Source organism: Hordeum vulgare, chromosome 1H, assembly GCF_904849725.1.
Source record: "Hordeum vulgare subsp. vulgare chromosome 1H, MorexV3_pseudomolecules_assembly, whole genome shotgun sequence".
Taxonomy (NCBI): Eukaryota; Viridiplantae; Streptophyta; class Magnoliopsida; order Poales; family Poaceae; genus Hordeum; species Hordeum vulgare.
Window position 1 is genome coordinate 48,166,376 of NC_058518.1, and position 15,212 is coordinate 48,181,587.

Below are 15,212 nucleotides of genomic sequence, written 5' to 3' on the forward strand. Positions count from 1 at the left end.
GTTGCTACTACTTGGCTATGCTTAATGCTTGTCACTAGGGCCCGAGTGCCATGATTTCAGATCTGAACCTATTATGTTGTCGCCAATATATGCGTCTTTTAGATCCTATCTTGCAAGTTGTAGTCACCTACTATGTGTTATGACCCGGCAACCCCGGAGTGACAATAGCCGGAACCACTCCCGGAGATTACCATAGTATGAGGAGTTCATGTATTCACCGCGTGTTAATGCGTTGGCCCGGTTCTTTATTAAAAGGAGAACCTTAATATCCTTTAGTTTCCATTATGACCCCGCTGCCACGGGAGGGATGGACAATAGATGCCATGCAAGTTCTTTTCCCTAAGCACGTATGACTACATACGGAATACATGCCTACATTAGATTGACGAACGGGAGCTAGCCACATATATCTCTGTGTTATAGCTGTTACATGATGAATCACATCCGTCACACTCATCCATCACCGATCCACTGCCTACAAGTCTTTTACTACTGGTCCTCGCTACGTTACTTTGCCTAGGCTTGTCCCTTGCCACAAGAGGGATTGGGCCACTTTGCTGCTGTCACTTTGCTGCTACTGCTGTTACTTGTTACTTCGCTGTTGTTGCTGCTACTACTGTTCCTTGCTACCCTGTTGTTACTTGTTGCAAGACTTTGCTGGCGCCATAGCCGACGCTAGGTAAGCGGTACTGACAATCCCGTCAACCAAGGCTTTTTCTGGCACCGTTGCTATCATACTACCATGCTACTGATACTTTGCTTGCAAACACAAATCTTTGAGGTGTGGTTGAATTGACAACTCAACTACTAATACTTGAGAATATTCTTTCGCTTCCCCTTGAGTCGAATCAATAAATTTGGGTTGAATACTCTACCCTCGAAAACTGTTGCGATCCCATACGCTTGTGGGACATCAAGGCTTTTTCTGGCGCCGTTGCCGGGGAAGCACAGCTATATTCTCTGAGTCACTTGGGATTGACGTCTGTTGATCACTATGAGGAATCCGAAAGATCCAAGAACTAAAATCTTGCCTTCCACTACAAGGAGAGGTAAGGAACTGCCATCTAGCTCTGCACTTGATTCACCTTCAGTTTTGAGTAAGTTTGCGACTTCACCTCCTGCTAGAAATCTTGATATGTCGCCTGTGCTTGATGATGCTATGCTTGATACTATGCCTGATGATGCTATGCTTGATACTATGCATGATGATGCTATGCTAGATACTATGCCTGATGATTCTATGCTTGATACTATGCTTGATGATGCTATGTTTGATACTATGCTTGATGATGCTATGCCTGATACTGCTTTGCCACTTGGTGCATTCCTTGATGCACAACTTGCTAGAATTGCTGCTAGATGTGATGATACTTCTAAAAATGCTAATACTATTGAAGTAGAACCTGCTACTATGCCTGAATTGCCTGTTATGCCTGATACGCGCTATGTTATGGAGGGAGAGATAGCTGAGGACTTCCTTGCGTGTAAGGATAGCTATGATGTTCAGAAACTACTGCGCAAGTGGAAAGAAAAATCTCTGAATGCTAGGATGAAATACGACCCGAAGTTTGCTACTTCGCCTATCTTTGTGACCGATAAGGATTATGAATTCTCTGTCAACCCTGAGTTAATCACTCTGGTCGAATCTGAACATTTTCACGGTTATGAATCCGAAACGGTTGTAGCCCATCTTACCAAACTGCACGATATAGCCACCCTATTCACTAGTGAGGAAAAGATCCGCCACTACTACATGCTCAAGCTGTTTCCTTTCTCGCTAAAGGATGATGCTAAGACCTGGTTCACTTCTCTTGCTCCTGGTTGTGTGCGTAGCCCCTAGGATATGGTCTACTACTTCTCTGAAAAATATTTCCATGCCCATAAGAAGCAAGCTGCCTTGTAGAAAATATACAACTTTGCTCAAGCTGATGAAGAGAGTCTCCCACAAGCTTGGGGAGGCTCATCCAGCTACTGAATGCTTTGCCTGATCACCCTCTTGAGAAGAATGAGATACTTGATATCTTCTATAATGGACTTACCGATGCTTCCAAAGACCATCTAGATAGTTGTGATGGTAGTGTTTTTAGGGAACAAACTGTAGAACAAGCTGAGATTCTACTGAATAACATCTTGTGCAATGAGAATGCTTGGACTATTCCCGAACCACCTCCTAAGCCAACTCCGAAGAAAAGAGGTATTCTATTCCTTAGTCCTGAAGATATGCAATAAGCCAAGAAATCTATGCGAGAGAAAGGCATTAAATCTGAAGATGTCAAAAATCTACGACCTATCGAAGAGATCCATGGTCTCAATAACCCGATACAGGTAGTGGAAGTTAATTCTCTGCGTAGGTTTGATGAGAGTGATATTTTTTTTGATAAACCTGCTAGCTTATGCATGGATGAATTTGATAACTTTGTTGCCAAACAACAGAGCTTCAATGATTATGTTAGCAGACAGTTGGAAAAGAATGCTCGTATGCTTAGTCATTTAAGTGCTTGTGTGGACAGAAACGTCAATGATCTTAAGCTCGTGAGTAAACATGCCTCTATGGTTACTACTCAGGTAGAACAAGTACTTAAATCTCAAAATGACTTGCTTAATGAGTTGAATGACAATTCCGTCAGAGTCGTTACTAGAGACGGTAGAATGACCCAGGAACCTCTGTATCCTGAGGGTCATCCGAAGAGAGTTGAACAAGAGTCTCAAGGAGTTAGCACCGATGCACCTAGTCATCCTAGAAAGAAGAAGAAAGATGATAGGAACCTGCACGCTGGCAACCCTGTTGCTGCTACCCCTGAGAGTCCAAACGATGCCTCTATCTCTGATGCTGAAACACAATCTGGTGATGAACATGAGCCTAACGATAATATCAATACTGATGTTCATGAAGATGCTCAACCTAGCAATGAAAAGGATGTGGAGATTGAACTTAGTGTTTATCTTGATAACCCACAGCCTAAGACTAAGAGATACGATAAGAATGACTTCACTGCTAGGAAGCACGGTAAAGAAAGGGAACCATGGGTTCAGAAACCTATGCCCTTTCCTCCTAAACCATCCAAGAAAAAGGATGATGAGGATTTTGGGCGCTTTGTTGAAATGATCAGACCTGTCTTTCTGCAAATGCGTTTGACGGATATGCTCAAGATGTCTCCGTATGCTAAGTACATGAAAGATATTGTGACTAATAAGAGGAGGATACCTGGTCTTGAGATCTCCGCCATGCTTGCCAATTACACTTTCAAGGGTGGAACTACGAAGAAACTAGGTGATCCCGGTGTGCCTACTATACCTTGCTCCATTAAAGGTAACTATGTTAGAACTGCGTTATGCGACCTTGGAGCCGGTGTTAGTGTTATGCCTTTCTCTCTTTATCATAGACTTGAACTGGATAAGTTGACACCCAGTGAAATCTCTCTGCAAATGGCCGACAAATCAACTGCTTTCCCTATCAGCATTTGCGAGGATCTGCCTGTTGTGGTTGCTAACACCACTATCTTAACAGACTTTGTTATCTTGGATATTCCTGAGGATGATGCCATGGTTGTCATCCTCGGAAGACCCTTTTTAAACACTGCAGGGGTTGTTATAGATTGCAACAAAGGCAATGTCACTTTCCATGTCAACGGTAATGAGCATACGGTGCACTTTCCGAAGAAACAATATCGAGCACATTGCATCAATGCTATCGAAAAAACTTCATCGATTCTTATTGGGAGCTTTGAATGCCCTATTCCTCGTGTCAAGATGAAGTATGACTTGCTTGTTGGGGAGATACAGATCCCCATTGAGGTAACCTAGTGATTGTTCGAAAATTCTCCGTCTTCTTTTGCGATTCGAGAAATTTTGTCGAGGGGATTTGATCAACCCCATTGATGGATTTCTTTCGATGACCATGAGATGGATGAATCAAGGAGTCACAAACCTCTGTTCTAAGCTTTCACTTGTGACATCCTCGACTTTTGCTACAGTGATGATTGTAATTAAGCGTCAGTAATCCTACGCTAATGATGACACGTCACCGTTAATTATGTCAGTGATCTCGTGTTAGTTGAAACCGAATCAAAATTCAAAACTTAAGATTAAAGTCGAACGAGAAAAGAATTCGGTTGTTGAGATAAAAATATCAGAGGAGTTATAAAGATTCCCTAGCGGATTATAATATTAAATCACGCGCTTTTGGAGTTATTGATAATCCCAATGTATTTAAGAGAGGAGTTTTAAATAAAACAAGTAAAAGAAATATAGTAAATGAAAATAAATAAATAAAAGAAAGAATTAAAAGTATATATAATAAATTATAAAAGAAATTAAATAAGATTTAATACTAAAAAAATAAGAATTAGAAATAATACTAATAGAAAGAAAAAAGGAAAAGAAAAAAACGGAAAATGGATCCCCCCTGGCCCAACTCGGCCTAGAGGCCCAGCCGGCCAGGCCACCAGCCCACCGCGGCCAAACCCTAGCTAGCTCCCCTCGCACTCCCCCCTCCGTCCCCCTCGCACTCCCCCCGCCGCCGCCAGGGCGAACGCCACCACCAACCCCCCTCCCTGGCACAGCAACCCCCCCCCCCCTCCTCTCGGTCACCCAGACCGAAACCCACCGACGCCCCACATCTCCCGCACATCCCCCCACCCACGCACAGACGCCCATCGGCCCCCCAGATCCCCACTCCACCGCCCGTCCCTCTCCTCCCACACCTCGCCTCCCGCAGCCTCGCCCGACTCCCCTCCCGTCGGCCCGCATCCTGCTGCCGGCGGTTCCCTGCCATCTACCTCCCGGATCCCCCCGCGCAGCCTCCCTGCGACCGGCCTCCCCTGCAACCTCCCAGGGAACCGAGCCCCTTCCCCCACGTCACCACCTCCACCGTGAGCCCCAACCCCCAGATCCCCCGTCGGCCGAGCCCCTACATCGTTCCCCCGTCGGCCTCTTCCTCCCGCTCGGTCAAGAAGGGACCGGGCAGGGAGACCCCTCCATCCTTGTCACGCCAGTCGGCCCCCTCCGGGAGGCCTCTCCGGTGACCGTCCTCACCGGCACCACCGCCACCGTCACCACCGTCACCGCCTCGTCTTCCTCCTCGCCGTCTACTCCACCTCACGAGAACTCCGGCTTCACCGGACCCTCTCGTCAACGTCGGTGAGCCCCTACTCGGGCTCCTCCCACCATCTCCTTCCTCGTGCCGTCACGGTTCCGTTCCGGCAGACGGCACTCCGATCCGACGTTGTTAGGTTCGCGTAGGTGAATTTGGAGTTGTTCCTCTGTGTGTGTGATGTTGAAAGTCTGTGTTAACACACAGGTTGGAGTGGTGAGATGTGAGAAAGAAATAATAAAAATAAATGTTGTATTGCGTATGTATGTATGTATGTATAAACGTCGTACGTATTTTGTATGTATGAGATGCACGATGTATGTATTTGCGTATATAGGTATATGGAGGATACGTTAATTGTTTGGATATGTATGTGTGAGTAAAAATGTGTATTTGGCCTAAAGCCACTTACCGATGGGGCCAACGCACCCCGCTGTCTATGACAGGGAGGCCCCACAACCTCTTTTAAAGAAAAGTGAAAATTAAAATATAAAAATAAAAATAATGTTTTTAATAAATAAATGAATAGATATATTATTTAATGAATTAATTAGGTAATTAGAATAATTAGAGTATGACCCGTGGGTCCCCCACTAAATTAATTTGATTAATTACTACTTAATCGTAATTAAAAACTTGTGTCTATGACGTTCGGGACCCACTGGTCAGTTGACCACTCAACTGTTGATGTCAGCATGACATCATGCTGATGTCATAATTGCTTTTATTTAAATTAACTAAATCTGTTTTTTAATTCCTAAATAATTAATAAAACTTTAAAAATTAATGTAAAATAATCCGTAAGTCGGATGAAAATATTTTCAACATGAAAGTTGATCAGCAGAACGAGACGAACCCGGATACACGGTCCATTCGTCTCTCATGCGTCCCTAGCATAGCAAACGTGGAACATTTCCTTCGTTACCACTGTCCGGTAGTAGCCCGAGACCCGGAAAATATCGTCGCATATTCTTCCGACCCGTCTATGACGGATGTTGCTGCGTTAGCTAATGTCTAGCCTGCATCTTGCCCTGTCATGCATTGTGTTGCACCGTTGCTATTATTTATTGTTTCTTCCCCCTCTTCTTACCGGTAGACCCCGAGACTGACGCTGCTGCCGGGTACATCTACAACCCTGCTGATCAGTCCTTTGCCGCAGAGCAGCAAGGCAAGCAAACCCCCCTTGATCATTCCTATATCGCCTATGTCTTTCTTCCTACTGCTTGCATCAGTATTTTTCTACTGTTGTAGTTAGCTCCTATATCTGATGCATAGCCTATTTTTGATGAACTGCTACTTTCAGTCATGTACTTTAAATCTGCTTAGTATAGGTGGAGCAGTCATACCCTCTTACCCCGTAGTCCAGTTGCCCCGCTTGTTTTCAAATCTCGATCCCTGATCGACGAGCCAGACCCGACACATCACATACACCCCCCTTAGTTGTACGACGCTACAGAGATACTATCGCGTACCGAGGGTGAAACCTCGCTAAGTACTCCTGATGATATCTCTGTAGTATAGCTAGTCGGTCGTGGTTATCGAGGGTGATTCCTCTTTCACCATTCCCGATGACGCCTCTGTCGTGCAACCCCTCAAGTGTGGGACCCCCGAGGGTGATTCCTCTAAGCCCACCTTGACAGATACATCGTTCGGAATCCAACGAGGGTGATACCTCGGATTCCCCCTGATGTTACTACCACACAGTTACTCGCCATGTTACTAGGATCATTGGTGATTAGTTGTAAGACGGGTCGATTCTCGCGAGACTTTGTTGATGGCCAAATTAAAATGTTAATGGATTTGGGTATTTGATCTGGGTTGGTCGGAGACCTTTTCGCACTAACCGGCTACGCGGGAAGAATTATGGGTACTCGCCGTCGCGGTATCAGCCGAAGCTTTTCAGATGTCAGCAATGTAGCGACGCACGCCCGAGTGGTCCCGAGATTCATCGCGCTTGTGATTAAGGGATGCTAGGACTGACGTCGGCCGCCCACGCCACGTGCAGGAGCGTGAAGGGGAACTGGGCCCACGAACCCTTTGTGCTTAGGAGTTAGACCGGCGGGCTGGCCTCTTTGATTAGTCTTAGGTGGGGTTGCGACGTGTCGATATTCCGAGGCCGGGCATGATCCAGAAAAGTGTGTCCGGCCAGAGTTTTATCGAGCGTGACGGGACATGTGGTGCACCCCTGCACGGATGAAAATTAACTATTCGAATAGCCGTGTCCACGGTTACAGGATGACTTGGAGTTGTGCCTTGATCTTATACAACTACAATTGTTACTTAACTGGATTTAGTTGCCTCTGGATCGCTTCCTCGCAGGGAGTCGAGGGAGGATCTCTGGGCATGACCTCACTTTCATATTGCTGCAACAATATGACTATTATTTGTGTAACACCTGTTCCACTCTCGTCTTTTGCTGCAAGACCCTGAAGATGCTAGTCTTCGATAGGACTAGGCCTTCTCTCTATTCTTGCATTGCTGCAGTCAGTCCACATATAAACACCCCCCCTTCTTTGATACTGATGCATACTTAGAATAGTTCTGATGTAAGACTTGTGAGTACTTTGGATGATTACTTGCTACTACAACAAAAGACCTTCCAATGGCGCGAGAAACACGTGCTGACGGGAGACTGTTCTTGTCTTGATTCTCCCCAGCAATGGCACCAGGAATCTTTCTGCTACGGCTACGCCTTTAGGGACTTCCTAGGCAAATATGCAAAGGATTTCCCCGTGGCCTTGGAGCCATGCTTTGGTGTTCCCTCCAAGCGGAAAGGGTGATGTAGCGCAGCGGTGGTAAGTATTTCCCTCAGTTTTGAGAACCAAGGTATCGATCCAGTGAAGGAGTATCACAAGTGCCTGCACAAACACAAAGAAGTTGCTCCCAACGCTATGAAGGGGTTGTCAATCCCTTATAGATTGTTCGCAAAGTGAGAACTGAAAGCAACAAAGCAAAGTAAAAGCGGAGGTGTAAACGATAGATGTGAATAGACCCGGGGGCCGTAGTGTTTACTAGTGGCTTCTCTCATGAAAGCAAGTAGACGGTGGGTGAACAAATTACTGTCGAGCAATTGATAGAACCACGCAGTCGTGACGATATCTATGGCAATGATTATATCTATAGGCATCACGTCCAAAACAACTAGACCGATACTTTCTGCCTCTACTACTATTACTCCACACTCGACCGCTATCCAGCATGCATCTAGTGTATTAAGTCCAACAGAACAGAGTAACGCCTTAAGCAAGATGACATGATGTAGATGGACAATCTCATATCAACGACAGAGCCCACCTTGTTACCCTTGATGGCAACTACTCAATGTGTGCCTTGCTGCCCCTATTGTCACTGGGAAAGGTCACCACATGGTAAGAACCCAAAACCAAGCACTTCTCCCATTGCAAGAATCATAGATCTAGTTGGCCAAACAAAATCCAAGACTCGGAGAGACTTACAAGGATATAAAATCATGCATATAAGAAATCAGCAAAGACTCAAATATATATCATAGATAATCTGATCACAAATCCACAATTCATCGGATCTCGACAAACACACCGCCAAAGAAGATTACATCGGATTGATCTCCATGAAGATCATGGAGAACTTTGTATTGAAGATCCAAGAGAGAGAAGAAGCCATCTAGCTACTAACTACGGACCCGTAGGTCTGAAGTGAACTACTCACGAGTCATTGGACGGGCGATGATGATGATGAAGAAGCCCTCCAACTCCAAAGTCCCCTCCGGCAGGGCGTCGGGAAGGGTCTCCAGATGAGATCTCACGGAAACGGAAGCTTGCGGCGGCGGAAAAGTATTTTCGACGCTCCCCTGATTTTTTTCTGAATTTTAGGGAATATATAGGCGCGAGATCTAGGTCAGGGGGGCGCCAGGGAGGCCACAAGCCTGCCCACCGCCGCCTCCCCCTGGTGGCGGAGTGGGGGCTTGTGGGCTCGCTGCAGCCCTCCTGGCTTGGCCCACAGGCCCCCTGATCTTCTTCCGTTCGGGAAAAATCATTTCGGGGATTTTATTCCATTTGGACTCCGTTCCAAAATCAGATCTGAAAAGAGCCAAAAACACATAAAAAAACAGGAACTGGCACTTGCCACTAAATTAATAAGTTAGTCCCAAAAAAGATATAAAAGGTACATAAAACATCCAAAGATGACAAGATAACACCATGAAACCATCAAAAATTATAGATATGTTTGAGACGTATCAAGCATCCCCAAGCTTAACTCGTGCTCGTCCTCGAGTAGGGAAGTGATAAAGAATGGATTTTTGATGCTTTCATGCTACCAAGCATAGATGTCCTTTGTAACTCCTCTTATGTGACGTGAATGTTCAGATCCATTAGATTCAAAACAATAGTTTGCTATTGACGTGGAAACAATAATAATTCAAGCAAACTAGCAAGGTAATCATGAACTTTCAAAATAACAAGGCCAAAAGAAAGTTATCCCTACAAAAGCATATAGTCTGGCTATGCTCTATCATCATTGCACAACGAATTTAAATCATGCACAACCCCGGTATTGGCCAAGTAATTGTTTCACGCCTTTACTTTCTCAAACCTTTTCAACTCTCACGCAATACATGAGCGTGAGCCATGGTTATAGCACTATAGATGGTGTGGAGTGTGGTGGAGGTTGCAAGACAAAACAAGGAGAAGATAGTCACATTAACTAGGCATATCAATGAACTGTGGAGATGCTCATCAATAGATATCAATGTGAATGAGTAGGGATTGCCATACAAATGATGCACTAGATCTACGAGTATGTGAAAGCTCTTAAAGAAAACTAGTGGGTGTGCATCCAACTTGCTTGCTCACGAAGACCTAAGGGAATTTTGAGGAAGCCTATCATTGGAATATACAAGCCAAGTTATCTAATGAAAATTTCCCACTAGCTATATGGTGGTGACAAAACAAGAGACTCTCAATCATGAAGATCATGGTGCTTAATATGCACAAGTGTGGAAAGGTCGTAGCATTGTCCCTTCTCTCTTTTTCTCTCATTTTTTTTATTTTTCTGGTGGGCTCTTTGGCCTCTTTTTTTATTTTATTTTTTTATTTTGGTGGGCATCTTTGGCCTCTTTTATTTCCTCACATGGGACAATGCTCCATCAATGATGATCATCACACTTTCAACTCAAAACTTAGAGCAACGATGACTCTATATGGAATGCCTTCGGTAGTGTACCGTGACAATGATCTAGCTTGGCACAGACATTAATGGAAACATCATGCTAGCTATCTTACGATCATGCAATGGCAATGTAGAAGTGGTGGCACATGTCATGGTGGTAGTTGCATGGCAATATATCTCGGAACGACTTTGAAAAAGCCATAGTAGGTATGTATGGTGGCTGTTTTGTGGGAGGCTAATGGTGGGTTTTGTGCACCGGCGAAAATTGCACGGCACTAAGAAGATAGTGATGGTGGAAGGTGAAAGTGAATCTAAACCATGGACTCAACATTAGTCATGAGGAACTCATATACTTGTTGCAAAAGTTTTATTACTAATCGAAACAAAGCATTCAATGCATACTCCTAGGGGAAGGGTTGGTAGGTATAAACCATCGCGCGATCCCGACCGCGACGCAAAGGATGACAAGCAATAGACTAATCATGCTCAGATTTCATCACATAACGGTTCACCATACGTGGATGCTACGGGAATCACTAACTTCAACACAAGTATTTCTAGATCCACAACACCTTACTAGGATAACTTCAATATTACCACAACCATATCTCAAAACTAATTGAGAGGAATCAAACTTCTCTAACTATTCAATGCACATGAAGGTGGAAGTTTTCGTATCCCTTTGGATAACTACCCCTTTTGAGACTACTTTCAAAGCATAGATCAACTACCAAGCCACGCACCGCTGTGCTCTAAAAGATATAATTGAAGCACATAGAGCAAAAGTATCTAGCTCAAAATATATAAGTGAAGCACATGTGAGCTGAATTGACTACCAAAAGATATAAGTGAAGCTCAACAAAATCATGGTGTGTGCATGTCTCTCTCTCTAGGTGTGCAGCAAGGATGATTGTGACACAACAAAAATAAACGACTCCTACGATACAAGACGCTCCAAGCAAAAACACATAACATGTGGTGAATAAAAATATAGCCCCATGTAACGTTACCGATGGATTGAAGACGAGAGAGGGGACGCCTTCCCGAGGCATCCCCAAGCTTAGGCTTTTACGGCATCCTTGAATCTCTTGGGGTGCCTTGGGCATCCCCAAGCTTCATCTCTTGCCACTCTTTATCTCCTTGTCCATAAGAACTTCACCCAAAACTTGAAAACTTCACAACACGAAACTTAAACAGAAACTCGTGATAACATTAGTATGAGAAAGCAAACCACCACTTCCTTAGGTACTGTAGCAAACTTAAATTCTACTTGAGATGATGTTGGGTTACTGTATTTTCAATCTTCCATGGCTAATACCCCCCGATACTATCCATAGTTTCATCAAAATAAGCAACCAACACAACAAAAATAGAATCTGTTAACAGCAGACCAGTTTGTAGTAATCTGTATATTTCGTATACCTCTGGTACTTAAATAATTCTGAAAATTACGACAGTCTACAGAATTTGCGTAGAAATCAGCAGCAAAAAGAATCAACCCAAAAGCTCTTACAGAAAAGAAAAAAAGAAAATTCTTTTCGTGAGCAGAAAGTTTTTGTCTTTTCCAGCATGACCAAACGATCATCCCCAAGACTAATCATAACGGTTTTGCTTGGCACAAATGCAAAAACAAACACAAAAAACACGATCATAACAGAATTATGAAAGTGTGGAAAACAGAAAACAGAAAGAAAAAGGATAGATTCGTTTGGTTGCCTCTCAACAAGCGCTTTTGTTTAACGCCCTTAGCTAGGCAAAAGGTGATGGAATCACGTATAGTCATCTTTGGTGCTCAAACCATAAGTAGCCCTCGTCATAGATTCATAAGGCAATCTTATTTTCTTTCTAGGAAAGTGCTCCATGCCCTTCTTCAAAGGAAATTGAAATCTAATATTCCCTTCCTTCATATCGATGATAGCACCAATAGTCCTTAGGAAAGGTCTACCAAGAATAATGGGACATGAAGGATTGCAATCTATGTCAAGTACAATGAAATCCACGGGTACATAGTTCTTATTTGCAACAATAAGAACATCATCGATCCTTCCCATGCGTTTCTTGACAGTAGAATCCGCAAGATGCAAATTAAGAGAACACTCTTCCATCTCATGAAAACCAAGAATATCACATAAAGACTTTGGAATCGCGGAAACACTAGCACCCAAATCACACAAAGCATTGCACTCATGGTTTTTTATATTGATTTTGATAGTAGGTTCCCACTCATCATGAAGTTTTCTAGGTATAGAGATTTCTAGTTCGAGCGTCTCTTCAAGAGATTTCATCATAGCATCTACGATATGTGCGGTAAAGGCTTTGCTTTGGCTATAAGCGTGTGGAGAGTTTGCAATGGATTGCATCAAAGAAATGCATTCAAACAAGGAGCAATTATCATAATTGAATTCCTTGAAATCCAAAGTGGGAGTTTCATTACTACCCAAAATTTTGATTTCTTCTACTCCACTCTCCACACCTTTATCATCAAGATGGGTGGACTCCGAATCATTGGGGCATTTTTCAACCAAAGTGGATTCATATCCAGCCCCTCCATCAAAAAGTTTGATATGCTAAAACAAATATTCAAGAGGAGACACGCCAAGCACTTTAAGATCTTCATGATTTGCATCACTAGAACGCACCCTTTTAAACCATTCATGCCTAGCACGAATTTGGGTGGTTCTTTCTTTGCTCTCATTCATGGAGACACGCATAGCTTTCAAAGTTTCATCCAAGTTGACCTTGGGAGGAGCGCATCTAACTTTCAAAGCATCAATATCACAAGACATCCTATCAACGCTCTTAGCCAAATCGTCTATTTTGAGTAGTTTTTCCTCTATGGACGCATTGAAAATATTTTGAGAGTTGATAAACTCTTTGATATTACTCTCTAAATCAGAGGGTAATTTGTTGTGATTTCCATAAGTGTTGTTGTAGGAATTGCCATAATTGTTAGAGGAGTTACTAGGAAAAGGCCTAGGAACATAGTTTCCTCTAAAAGCATTGTTGTTGCCAAAATTGTTCCTACCAACAAAATTCACGTCCAAACTAGCATTGCCACTCTCAATCAAGGAAGATAGTGGCATGTAATTAGGATCTACGGTAGCGTTTCTACTAGCAACCAAATTCATCAACTTGTCCATCTTAGCACTAAGCGAGTTAATTTCTTCTATAGCGTGCACCTTTTTGCTAGCAGACGACCTTTCAGTATGCCACTGAGAGTAGTTGGTCATGATTTTGTCTAGGAGTTTTGTAGCGTCTCCTAACGTGATTTCCATGAACGTTCCACCTGAGGCAGAGTCCAAGATATTGCAAGAAGCGAAATTCAAGCCAGCGTAAAAGATTTGTATAATCATCCACAAACTCAAGCCATGAGCGGGACAATTTCTAATCATAAGCTTCATCCTCTCCCAAGATTGTGCAATGTGTTCATGATCAAGTTGCTTGAAATTCATGATATCATTACGTAAGGAGATGATCTTAGCCGGCGGAAAATACTTGGATATGTAAGCATCTTTGCACTTATCCCAAGAATCGATACTATTTTTAGGCAAAGAAGAAAACCATGTTTTTGCGTGATCTCGCAACGAGAAAGGAAAAAGTTTCAACTTAATCACGTCATTATCCACATCTCTTTTCTTTTGCATATCGCAAAGCTCAATGAAGGTATTGAGATGGGATGCGGCATCTTCACTAGGAAGGCCAGAGAATTGCTCTTTCATAACAAGATTCAGCAGAGCTACCTTGATTTCATACGATTCCGCACTAGTGGCGGGAGCAATCGGAGTACTAATAAAATCATTATTATTAGTGCTCGAGAATTCGCAAAGTTTGGTGTTTTCAGCCATGATGACTTCAACAAACAAACAAGCCCACAAGCAAGCAAGAGAACCAGCAAATGAAAACGGCAAAGGCAAAAGAAAACGGCAAAGGAGAAAGGCAAACGAAAACGATAAATGTCAAGTGGGGGAGAGGAAAACGAGAGGCAACTGGCAAAAAAATAAATGCAGGAAATGAGTTTGTGAGACCTACTTGGATAGATCTCTCCTTCCCCGGCAACGGCGCCAGAAATACTTCTGCTACTGCAACAAAAGACCTTCCAACGGCGCCAGAAACACGTGCTGACGGGAGACTGCTCTTGTCTTGATTCTCCCCAGCAACGGCACCAGGAATCTTTCTGCTACGGCTACGCCTTTAGGGACTTCCAAGGCAAATATGCAAAGGATTTCCCCGTGGCCTTGGAGCCTTGCGTTGGTGTTCCCTCGAAGAGGAAAGGGTGATGTAGCGCAGCGGTGGTAAGTATTTCCCTCAGTTTTGAGAACCAGGGTATCGATCCAGTGAAGGAGTATCACAAGTGCCTGCACAAACACAAAGAAGCTGCTCCCAACGCTATGAACGGGTTGTCAATCCCTTATAGATTGTTCGCAAAGTGAGAACTGAAAGCAACAAAGCAAAGTAAAAGCGGAGGTGTAAACGATAGATGTGAATAGACCCGGGGGCCGTAGTGTTTACTAGTGGCTTCTCTGATGAAAGCAAGTAGACGGTGGGTGAACAAATTACTGTCGAGCAATTGATAGAACCGCACAAAGTCGTGATGATATCTATGGCAATGATTATATCTATAGGCATCACGTCCAAAACAACTAGACCGATACTTTCTGCATCTACTACTATTACTCCACACGTCGACCGCTATCCAGCATGCATCTAGTGTATTAAGTCCAAAAGAACAGAGTAACGCCTTAAGCAAGATGACATGATGTGGATGGACAATCTCATATCAACGACAGAGCCCACCTTGTTACCCTTGATGGCAACTACTCAATGTGTGCCTTGCTGCCCCTACTGTCACTAGGAAAGGTCACCACATGGTAAGAACCCAAAACCAAGCACTTCTCCCATTGCAAGAATCATAGATCTAGTTGGCCAACAAAACCCAAGACTCGGAGAGACTTACAAGGATATCAAATTATAC